Here is an 11,050-nt window from a genome sequence, read left to right as displayed (position 1 = left end):
CAATACGATCCCTCTTACCTAGAACTTATTAAAACGCCGCGGCGATTCATTCTTGCAATTTATTATTTGTTAACCTTCATACTTTTTGATACAGAGTGAATTGTGTGTCATTTTATTCATTTCTGTCAAGGTTGGAATCTATAAACAATGCAATTGTTGTATGTCAATTCCTGCTGATATCGACAGGTATATATTGCCTTAGTCGTACAATTGTTCGGAGTTTTCGTTCTTTGTAAAGGTCTACATTTTCGTATTTGATTTGGCCTATAGATTGTTTTAATTCGAGCGGCACTGATAATTCTTATATAGACGAAAACCTGTAGTACAAAATTATAAGCCTGGTATCTTTGGTGAGTTTTTATGTAAGAAACATAACATAATGTAAAACAGCCTTATATAAACACTCATAATATTTGATCTTTAATATCTAGTTTACAGGTTCCCTGATGGATGATTCACCCAAAATTATTATACAAAACTGTATGTTGTTCACGCATTTTCTTAGGCAGACCTTGAATATATTTATTCTTTATTTCATTTCAGACTGCTATGGAGACTATACTCAGAGTACTAATATGTATGCTTACCCTGGACATGATGTTGTTTTGCCTTGTCAACTTGCAATCAATAATACAAAACAGAGGTGGTTGAAAGAAAGTTCCATATTAACCACTGGCCGAGAAATAAATAAATCATTTCTAGATCACAAAAGAATTAATATTGATGTCAGTTATGAAGATAAGAAGTATAATCTTCTAATTTCAAATGTTGGAGAGTTTGATTATGGGCACTACGAATGCATAATACAAAACAAACAGGGGTATTTTATATGTAAGAGTAAAATCACCCTCATACGTCAAGGTACGCATGACATAAACGATCAAAACATAATTAGTATGTGTTTTTTTTTTATACTAGAAACAAAGAATATCACGTCGAATTTCAACAAACAGATGACAAACTGCACACCAACGAATTTTGTCAAATAATCGGAGTGCAGAACGGTAAACTGAAATAGGCTTAAATGTTGATAATACAACATAACGTAATGGGAAATTTAATTGTATTCACCGTGTTAGATTAAATAAGAATTGTTTATTGGTAGTTTATTACAATTATAGGAATTTCATTCATAATTTTTTCTACCACTTAACAATGTAATAGAAAGTTATTCAAACGTTTTAAAAATAATAACTAATAGATTTTAATGATCGACCCATTACAGTAATACACACAAATGAATAACATAAAACTAGACAGTAGAAAATGGTTATCACTGTTTGTATATGTATGCATATATATAACATATGTCATATTAAATCTATTTTGTTCCGATATTTTGTAAGACAATTTGAAACGTAAAACTATACGGTAGGGTAAGCAGATCCTGCTCCACATGTGGCATCCGTCGTGTTGCTCATGCAAATACAAATCCGGTGATAAGTCTTATTCGGTAAATCACAATCGGGGAATGGAACGGGATTGTAGTAACGACATTTGGAACATATCCGTCGTCATCTGAGAAACAGATATTCCATAATAGTCATCCAACTCGTGATGGCGTTCGTAAAATTTTCGACAAAAAAAAGTAACTTCATGAGTAATTATAAGACAATAACCCAAAATATGTCAGAATAAACAAATCAAGGAGCTATACATAGTTTCAAAAGTGTTGGTGTTTTCAGCTTGACCGCTAAAAACCAGAACTGTAAATACTAGTTTTAAATACTTATACATCTAATTGATAAAAATGTGATAAAAGGTTTCTGACATTCAACATATCATTATTCTATTTTTTGAAGACCAATTTTGTAAAAATTTTGATCATATTGTTTTTCATAAAGATGACCACAGAGAAGGTATAACAACAGCTGCTGATGATAAAACTGATGATATAATTGAGCAAACGAGTACAGGTATATATTAATATAAAACCTTCTTTCTCTTGTAAAGTGTTGTACCCCCTACACAAAAACTGTATTTGAAACGTAAAATTATTGAAAACAATTTTGTAAAAGAGAGGCGACAGATACCAAAGGGACATTCAAACTCATAAGTCGAAAATAAACTAACAGCGCCATGGGTATAAAAGAAAATACACAACAGACAAACAACAGTACACAATACACTTCTAGAATACTAAAGACTGAAAAACACGAAAACTTGGGTTGCTCCCAGGTGCTCCGGAAGGGTTAGCAGATCCTGTTCTACATGTGGCACCCGTCGTGTTGCTCATGCAAGTACAAATCCGGTGATAAGTCTAACTTGGTAAATCACATTCGGGGAAATGGGACGGGATTGTAGTTACGACATTTGGAACTTATCCGTCGTCATCTGTGAAACAGATATTCCATAATGGTCATCCAATTCGTGATGGCGTCCCTAAAATTTACGACAAAGAAAAGTAAATTCATGAGTAATTATAAGATAATAACCCAAAATATGTCAGAATAAACAAATCAATGAGCTATACATAGTTACAAAAGTGTTGGTGTTTTCATCTTGACCGCTAATAACCAGAACTGTAAATAATAGTCTAAAATACAAATACATCTAACTGATAAAAGGCGATAAAAAGTTTCTGACATTCAACATGTCATTGTTATATTTTTTACAGACCAATTTTGTAAAAAATTTGATCATATTGTTTTTTATAAAGATAACAACAGAGAAGGTATAACAACAGCTGATGATGATATAACTGATGATATAATTGAGCAAACGAGTACAGGTATATATTAATATAAAACCTTCTTTTTTTTGTAAAGTGTTGTACCCCCTACACAAAAACTGTAGAGTTATGAGAAAGAACTACTGAAATCGACGCTATTATCAGAAAAAAGAGTTTGATTATGGGCACTACGAATGCATAATACCAAACAAACTGGGGGATTTTACATGTAACAGTAAAATCATCCTGATTCGTCAAGGTACGCATGACATAAACGATCAAAACATAATTAGTATGTGTTCTTTTTTTATACTAGAAATAAAGAATATCACGTCAGAGTTAACAGAAAGAACTACTTCAATCGACAAGAGATAAGTGTAACGATCACCATCACTAATTCGTTGTCCGATTCGATGTTTCTGTGTCTCAACCAACTAGCGACATGTGTTTTTGTAGTCTATGATCTTAAATACCAGAATAGTCGTCTGATCTGTCAATTTACCAATCGTGCCTACATTTGTATTCCTGATATTGACATTTTGACTTAGTCTGGATTCGAGCAACAGGTCATGCATGCCCATGTTACATAACAACGCAACTTATCTTGATCTTTTTTGGAATTTTTTCGATTACCCCAGTTTTTTTAGCTTGAGTTGCATCTTCTTAAATATAATTATGTTATTACATTTGAACATCGGTAATCAACTTTGCCTAAAACGTATAATGATAATGTACAGATAATATTGTTTTTAATTATTTGTGAAGAAAGAACATATATATACTGTAAAAAAAGTAGAAAATGCTTTATATCGTTGTAATAAAAATCTATCACATTATTCCTACCGGTCTATGTATATACAATATATATTTTTATAGTGGAAATGAACAATTGTCTAGTGTGTTATATAAATATGTCAGTGTGGTAGTGGAAACAAATACATATGATTATTATGATTGTGATAAGTTACTTATATTTTGATTTATTGAGAACACAATCCTAATCATAACTAGAAATTTCAAGTCTAAAATATCAACTGAAACGTTTATTTGGACAATAAGCGATATTTGAATTGGTATGTAATTGGCCTCTTCTGTACACATGTTTAGTTTAATTTGTTAACTATTGCTACTTTGTTCGCCGTTTATATTTTTCTGCTAGGTTTTATCGCTCTTATTCTATAAACGCGTGTAAATGATTTTACTTTAAATTTAGAAAATAGACTAGAATAATCGAAGATGACCAATTAGAAGTTTCTTACACGACGTGAAGGACTCTGCAATCCCTTGTGATATCACAATAATGTCATTATCATGTCGAACTTAACATGTTTGTCTTAAAGTGAACATTGAAACAATACTTTTTTCAAATTAAATATAAGCTACAATGACGTTTTACACATATTGCATTTTTTCATATCCACCTTTTGGAAAAATATCTTTTGAGATCAAAGCCTTGAATAATATATAAATCTTAAATTAAAAGATCCCAAAACGAGACTACCTATGTTTTTTTTTTCTGGTTTTACACTAAATGCAAAAACCCGGAATCCCTTATGCAAATATGTAACATGTGTCAGACATTATCAGAAAATGTAAAACAGTAGTAATTGAAAGTGATATGTACAAAACATCTCATATATGTTTGCCAGCTGTTGTAAATAAAATGAGATAACCCTATTTTAAATCAAAAGAGATACAATATTATCATATCTGGCTATTGTGTTGCAGTAACTGATTCTCATATCAACTTAGAATTATATCCTTCATTTAACATTTTGTAACGGTATTTTTTTTCTATTTCCGCTCTCTTGCAGAACTTACTCAGACTCGGTTCGATTTGTATATTTGGACGTTTGATTTTGTCTGCTTTACTGAATTTCCCCCTTTTGAATATAACTTGGAGTTCTGTATTTTTGTTTAAGCATGTATGCTTTGCTTAAAAAAAAAGATACAATGTAGAGGGAAAATCTTAATTCATTTATGGATAATTTCCGGACAAATTGAATGAAAATAAAAAAGATACCAGTGGGTGACAATTTTAAATGTTTAAACATTAGTTCTAAAAACCGTTTATACATAAGTTTTATATAAAATAAAACTCAAATTATTTTAGTTTATACAACACTGCAAATATCAAGCTGATGGCTTCATTTCAAAATTGATATTGGTGCTGGGGTGTTGATAGAATTGTATTCAAAGAAGTATTAAAGCAATGATGTAGTTTTCGTTTTCTATAAGACGAGATCATCTGATATGCATTCATATTGCTAGCTTCCAGTCTGTGTCATGCCGACTTGGGTTGCTACACGATGCAGGTCTTGCTATTAATTATTAGTATGCATTATATACGGATTACAATTAGAATTTTATTTCTAGATTACGAAATATAATGCTTATATATCGGAGTTCAAAGAGAGACAAAAACAGTTTACCAAGATTCGTATTATTTTTTTTAACCATTTGATTATACAAGCTAAGTGAAAAAAAACTGAAGGAATCGCATGTGTACTCAAGATGGAGCGAGACAAAATGTGTCCAAATAATAAGACTCTTTTGCTTTCAATTTTGATTGAAAATACATCTGTAATATCGATTTGCTGAATCTGTAATGTTCACGTCCTTTACTTATAAACTATATTTATGTTCCGTAGGTTTTGCAATAACTATCCAACAAATTCATTATTCATTCAACTGGCATGAGTCCAGCTGCAGATTCAAAATGTTACGACTTTAAGTAGAATAGTGTAATTTTAAGCATACAACTCTGTGTGACATGTATTTTCTATGAACAAACTAGAAAATTTAATATCAAGAAACAACAGTTAACATGGTTAAGGTTCATTTTTCCGTACTGGTATCAAGTCACCATTATACCATTATTTCTTAAAGAAAGATAATATGATCAATGAGAAGCAAGTCAAAAACGTGTCTCAAACCTGTTACAAGTATGCAAAATGGATACGAAAACTTGTATATCTTATTTTATTTATTTATAACTTTCATTATGTTTTTGAAATATCTATTCTATATATAGTAACCTTCGTACAATATCCCAGTATAATACGACATTGTTGAAAATTTTCTTATGATAAAGGTATAGGATAGACAAGTTAATTCGTTAGTCAATGACGCCCTCTTAATATTTCCGCAAGCGTTTAACAATTTAGTTTAGGTAATTGATGTCTTTTCGATTTCATATTCAGCATGCAAAGCTCTGTTGCTTGACCTGCGAAAAGAAAGCTAGAAGCAAAATAATTTGTCTTAAAAGCAGTATACTGTGTACATATTTATTCTCCCAGTTTAGAATTTATTTCAAACAACATTCATATCCCTAAACAGCAAACTTATGAATACGCCCCTTTGTTTAGAAAAGATCTTCTGTGTGTTCATGTCATTAAGAGCCACATATTAAACTGTAAAAATCTTTATATCTTAATTATTTTGTATTGAATCCCTAAGCTATGCAGATATTTCAAAAAATTAATTATATTTGCCTAATTGGCGTAAAAGCGATTAGTCGACTGTTTTTCACACTATCAAAAACACTTTCCCAAGGACGTTTTCTCATATTTTTATGTTTCTGGTCGCAATGCTTTAAGTGTACACCCGAAGCTTCATTTTATAATAAAGTTGCGAAAGATTATTATTTTTGTTACATTTTCGGGCTTGAGTTATCATTATTGAGACATGTTCTGATTTTTTGTGATGTTACCTGTTATTTTTTTAATTAATCAACCCCTGTTTATTTCCAGAAAGGTTTTGAAGAAAGGTTTTCTACCGTCTACAATTGACACATTGTTGTTGAACCTCACATGGCAATGCTTTCAAGTGAATTTTGTGTTCGTTTTCGTCGTTCGTGGTCCTAAACGTTTTCAAAATCACTCTTAAACCAGGAAAATAATCAAACTCAAAAGCCAGGTATCTGCATATATAACAAAGGGTGTCTTTCATTTTTTTTTTTTTTTTTTTGGCACCTGCAAAACTTCGCGGTTTTTGCTAAATCTTGAAAAATATCATATATATACAAACTGTTAACAGTATAAATGATCAGCAAGACTAGATCTACAAGTAAAATATAAATAGGAACATGTGGTACAAATCCAAATGAGACAACTCTCCACCAGATACCAAATGACTTAGAAGTTAACAACTAGAGGTCCCCGTAGGGCCTTCAACTATGAGCAAACCCCATACCGCATAGTCAGCTATAAAATGATATTTAGTTTGATTTTGAATTACTGATATGAAAATCAATATTAATACCAATAAAACAATATTCAAAGATCGAATTACAGTGTTATATTGGTAACCTTTTAGAATAAGTTTATTTAAAGGATCGATAAGTTTAACCGGATCGTATCTACATTTCTTGGCTCTGTAAACAACATCTCTGTGAAAATAAGGATGTGCTATCCTGTTTGAAATAAGTTTTCTACAGATACAACCAAACTTCCAAACCAAATCTTTGTATCTATGGAAGAATTTGGTAAGGGTTTTTAGTAATGTGTGGTTGCGAAATCCTTGACTTAATAAAAAAAAACAGTAATACATAGATTACGTTCATTGAAATCCATTAAAATCTACATAACCGAAATTTGTCTTCGATTTTTTAGTGCCGGTCGAGTTATAGTCAATAGTAGTATACCGCTGTTCAATAGTCATAAATCGATTTAACTGAAACAAATCCGGGTCACAAACCAAAACTGAGGGAAATGCATCAACTATAAGAGGAAACAAAACGGAACAACAGAAACACTGAACTGCTACAAAAACAAACGCCAACATACATAAAAACGGACTATGTGATAATAATTGCCATATTCCTGACTTGGTACATGACATTTTAAGACTCAATGGTGGGTTGAACCTGGTTTCATGGCTAGCCAAACCCCCCGCTTATATAGCAATGTTAAAAATACCGCTAAAATGACAACATTACGTGACAGGAATAAAGTACAAATAAATGTAAGAACATGCAGGACAGAGACATACATAAATAAATAATATAATAGTCCATTTAAACATGTAAACCACAGAATAACAACGAACACCTAAAATTAATTTACGACAGAACACAAATACAGCACAATAGAATAATGAACTGTGCGTCACACGAATATATCAACGTAACAAAAAGTGACGTCACAGGTAAATTTTAAAAAATACAATATGAAATTGGGATTAAATTTGTAATGGTGTTATTTGATGTATTTTCTAACCATTACAAGAATATTAATATAGAATTGTGTTATTAATGGTGTAACCATGATTTTTCTTCTAAATCAAACTGTCAAACTATAAATTTAAAATGATCATCAAAAATGTCATACAAACATAACTGAAATTGTCAATTGCCTCGTTTGAATATATATTGGCCTAACGCTTTTGCCATTGAAAACAATTGAATACATAAGCATGACCAATAACAAAATCCACAAATGTGTGAAATTGTCTAAATTGTCAGTGAACTCCTTACATAAGTTATAAACCTTAACGGATGGTTATTTCGAACAAAAAACTAAATATGTATTGAGAAACTGTAATCAGCAAAAATAACGAGCAAACTAAATTATCACAATGAAGGTGAAGAATTTTCAAAGTGGCATATTCTTTACCTTTTCAGTTTGAAATCGGAAACGTAACCGTAGTAAGTTTGCTATAGAAAATAACAAAAAATCTTCAAGCAGCTAGAGTCAAATTAGAAATCAAGATACAAGAAGAGATTCTTCATGATTTGTCCGCATATAGGAAAACAAATTGCCGTTTGTATTTTAAGGTTAAATAACTTTTATCTCACCAGCTCCTATAATTCTTTTATAAGCATGATGATTTAATCCTTCCCATTTCGTTAATAGTCGTTTGGCATTTGTCCTTAGAATTACAATACATATTTGTAAAGAAGGAAAAAAGACTGGATTATTCGCAAATGTAACATAATTTATAGTTCTAACCTACAACTAAGGGAGGTAATTTAATTAAAAGGACCAAAGTCTCGTGGCGCAAGTCATATGAATAAATTACATAGAATTTTGCCATATGGTACTTCTTGAAAGCTTATGGTTTTGTTTCCGTTGTTTGCTATCATTATTATCATAGAATTTGAGAGCTGTGGCTTTTATCATGTTTATCTAAATTAGATGATATCGGTTCTGTAAGATTGTTTATAATTGTCTTCCTTACATTTATGTTCTTTGGCGACAATGAGCAGTCTTTCCGCAGTAAGCATAATCTCCGGTGTTAGGTTGGTTTCCTCCTGCTCAGTATTTAGTTTTCTAAGTTGTTTTTTGTATACTGTTGTTATTCTTTTAGTCGTTTTTCGTTTTTTTGCCATGGCGTCAGTTTTTCTTCGACTTATATTTCGAGTGTCCCTTTTTAGTATGTTCCTTTTTAACACCTCAACATTCCAATGCAGAGGCTCTCTATTGGCTGTATCTGCCCGAGATGTTAGATGAGTCTATTTTGTATTTTTTATATCATTTCATTTCATGAACGTTAATAATAAATGCATGTGTTCTAAAAACAACTAACTATTAATCAGAATTTAAAAAAACAGTTCGTATTTTTACCTTCAGAAACTAAGGATACAAACCAAAGAGAAGGAAACAGAAATGACGCAACACATACAACAGGTACAATTACCTATTACAAGATCAAATATCATATTAAACAAGCTAAACATGAATAATTTAATTCTGGATGTAACACGTCTTCTGATTGTGTGATAGTGTTTTGTCTATTAGCTCATAGACATAGTTTTATCATGTAACTGTGACGTCAACACCGTTTTTTCAGGATTTATTGCTTAAAACGGAATTTAGAATTAAATTATAAGCAATCAATGTAATATTATATTTTTTCTGTCTATTCAAAATAACCTCAAACACTTTTAAATAACCTGTTACGCGGATTATTCTGTGTGCATCACATTTTTTATAATATTTCTTCATAGAAAAATAGAACAGCCATTCCTTAATTAAACAAGTACTTTGAATTTCTAAAAAAAAGTTATTAAATTATTGGAACGAAGTCGTGGGTAGTAATTATTAGTAATGACAGTAGTTATTTATTTCCTAGTTATTCATGTTAATTTAAAGTAATCAATTTCATAAATTTTGAGTTGTCAATTTATAGAAATCGTTAAATAAATAATTTATTATTAATCCATAACTAATATTATTTAAGTAATTCCAAATAATCTTGTTTGTTAATTAATAGTAAATGCAAATAATATTTGAATATTAACTATAGGTAATTGCATGTATTTTCATAAGTATGCATAGTAAATAACAAGAAATGTTGCAAGTAATTCAAAATAATTACCCATGACAAGTGCATGTAAGTAATTCAAAGTAATAACCAAATAATATGCAAGTAATTCAATTATTACCCAAGTGATTTTAAGAAATAATATCTGTATAATCACAGCCTTTTCATATTGCATGTATTAGTCAATACATGTTTTTGTTGACCCAATGAAAGTACGAGGATACAAATTACATAATTTATGAAGGTTACACTTGTTTTATTGTAATCATGATAGTTTTATATTATTCAAAACCTTTAACTTTCCTTTCAAGGTTGATCGTTCAATATACAAAATTTGTTTATTTCATTTATATTTCCATTTGCTGTTACGTTCAATAAAGGCTATCTCCCAAGCCGCTGTGGTACATTTTTATTAATTGCAAATAATACAGAAATAGTAAACAGACATATTAATAACATTATCATACTCTTTTTGTGAATTCTCCATTGAAACTTGCAAGTCTTTCATCCAACTCGGCATTTTTAAAATATTCAAGTTCAAATCTGAATGAGTTCCTGCCATTTGGTAAAACAGCAAACCAAAGTAGAATGCAAGCTCAATTCTGATTGGCTGAATTATCTTATCACCAAATAAAGTCTTGTTGTGTAAATAATATAAGGTCAATGGATGTATACTTTATTCAGACCCTGCCAATAAATGGACATAAGACAAACATGACATGAATTTACAAATGACATCTTTTAATAATTTAATACTACAATTATCCAAAAAAAATCCAAGTAACCCTCAGTAATTATGTAAGGATATTCAAATTTATTCAAACCTTGTGAATATAACTAAGATGCGTGATATCATTGTTTTTTTTTTCTTTCTTTCGCTTGTTTTTTTAATTGGCTAGAGCTGCCTATTTTATAGCATGCATTGGTAAAACAATTCAATACATTACACTTGTATTAAAATCTGACATTATTAAGGTCAAAGATCACTTGCTATTGGAATTTTATATTTGAACAGTTATCAAAGGTACCAGGATTATAATTTAATACGCCAGACGCGCGTTTCGTCTACATAAGACTCATCAGTGACGCTCAGATCAAAATAGTTAAAAAGCC

The sequence above is a fragment of the Mytilus californianus genome, unplaced genomic scaffold (assembly GCF_021869535.1).
Source record: "Mytilus californianus isolate M0D057914Y unplaced genomic scaffold, xbMytCali1.0.p SCAF_8, whole genome shotgun sequence".
NCBI classification, from domain to species: domain Eukaryota; kingdom Metazoa; phylum Mollusca; class Bivalvia; order Mytilida; family Mytilidae; genus Mytilus; species Mytilus californianus.
This window is presented reverse-complemented; position numbering follows the sequence as displayed.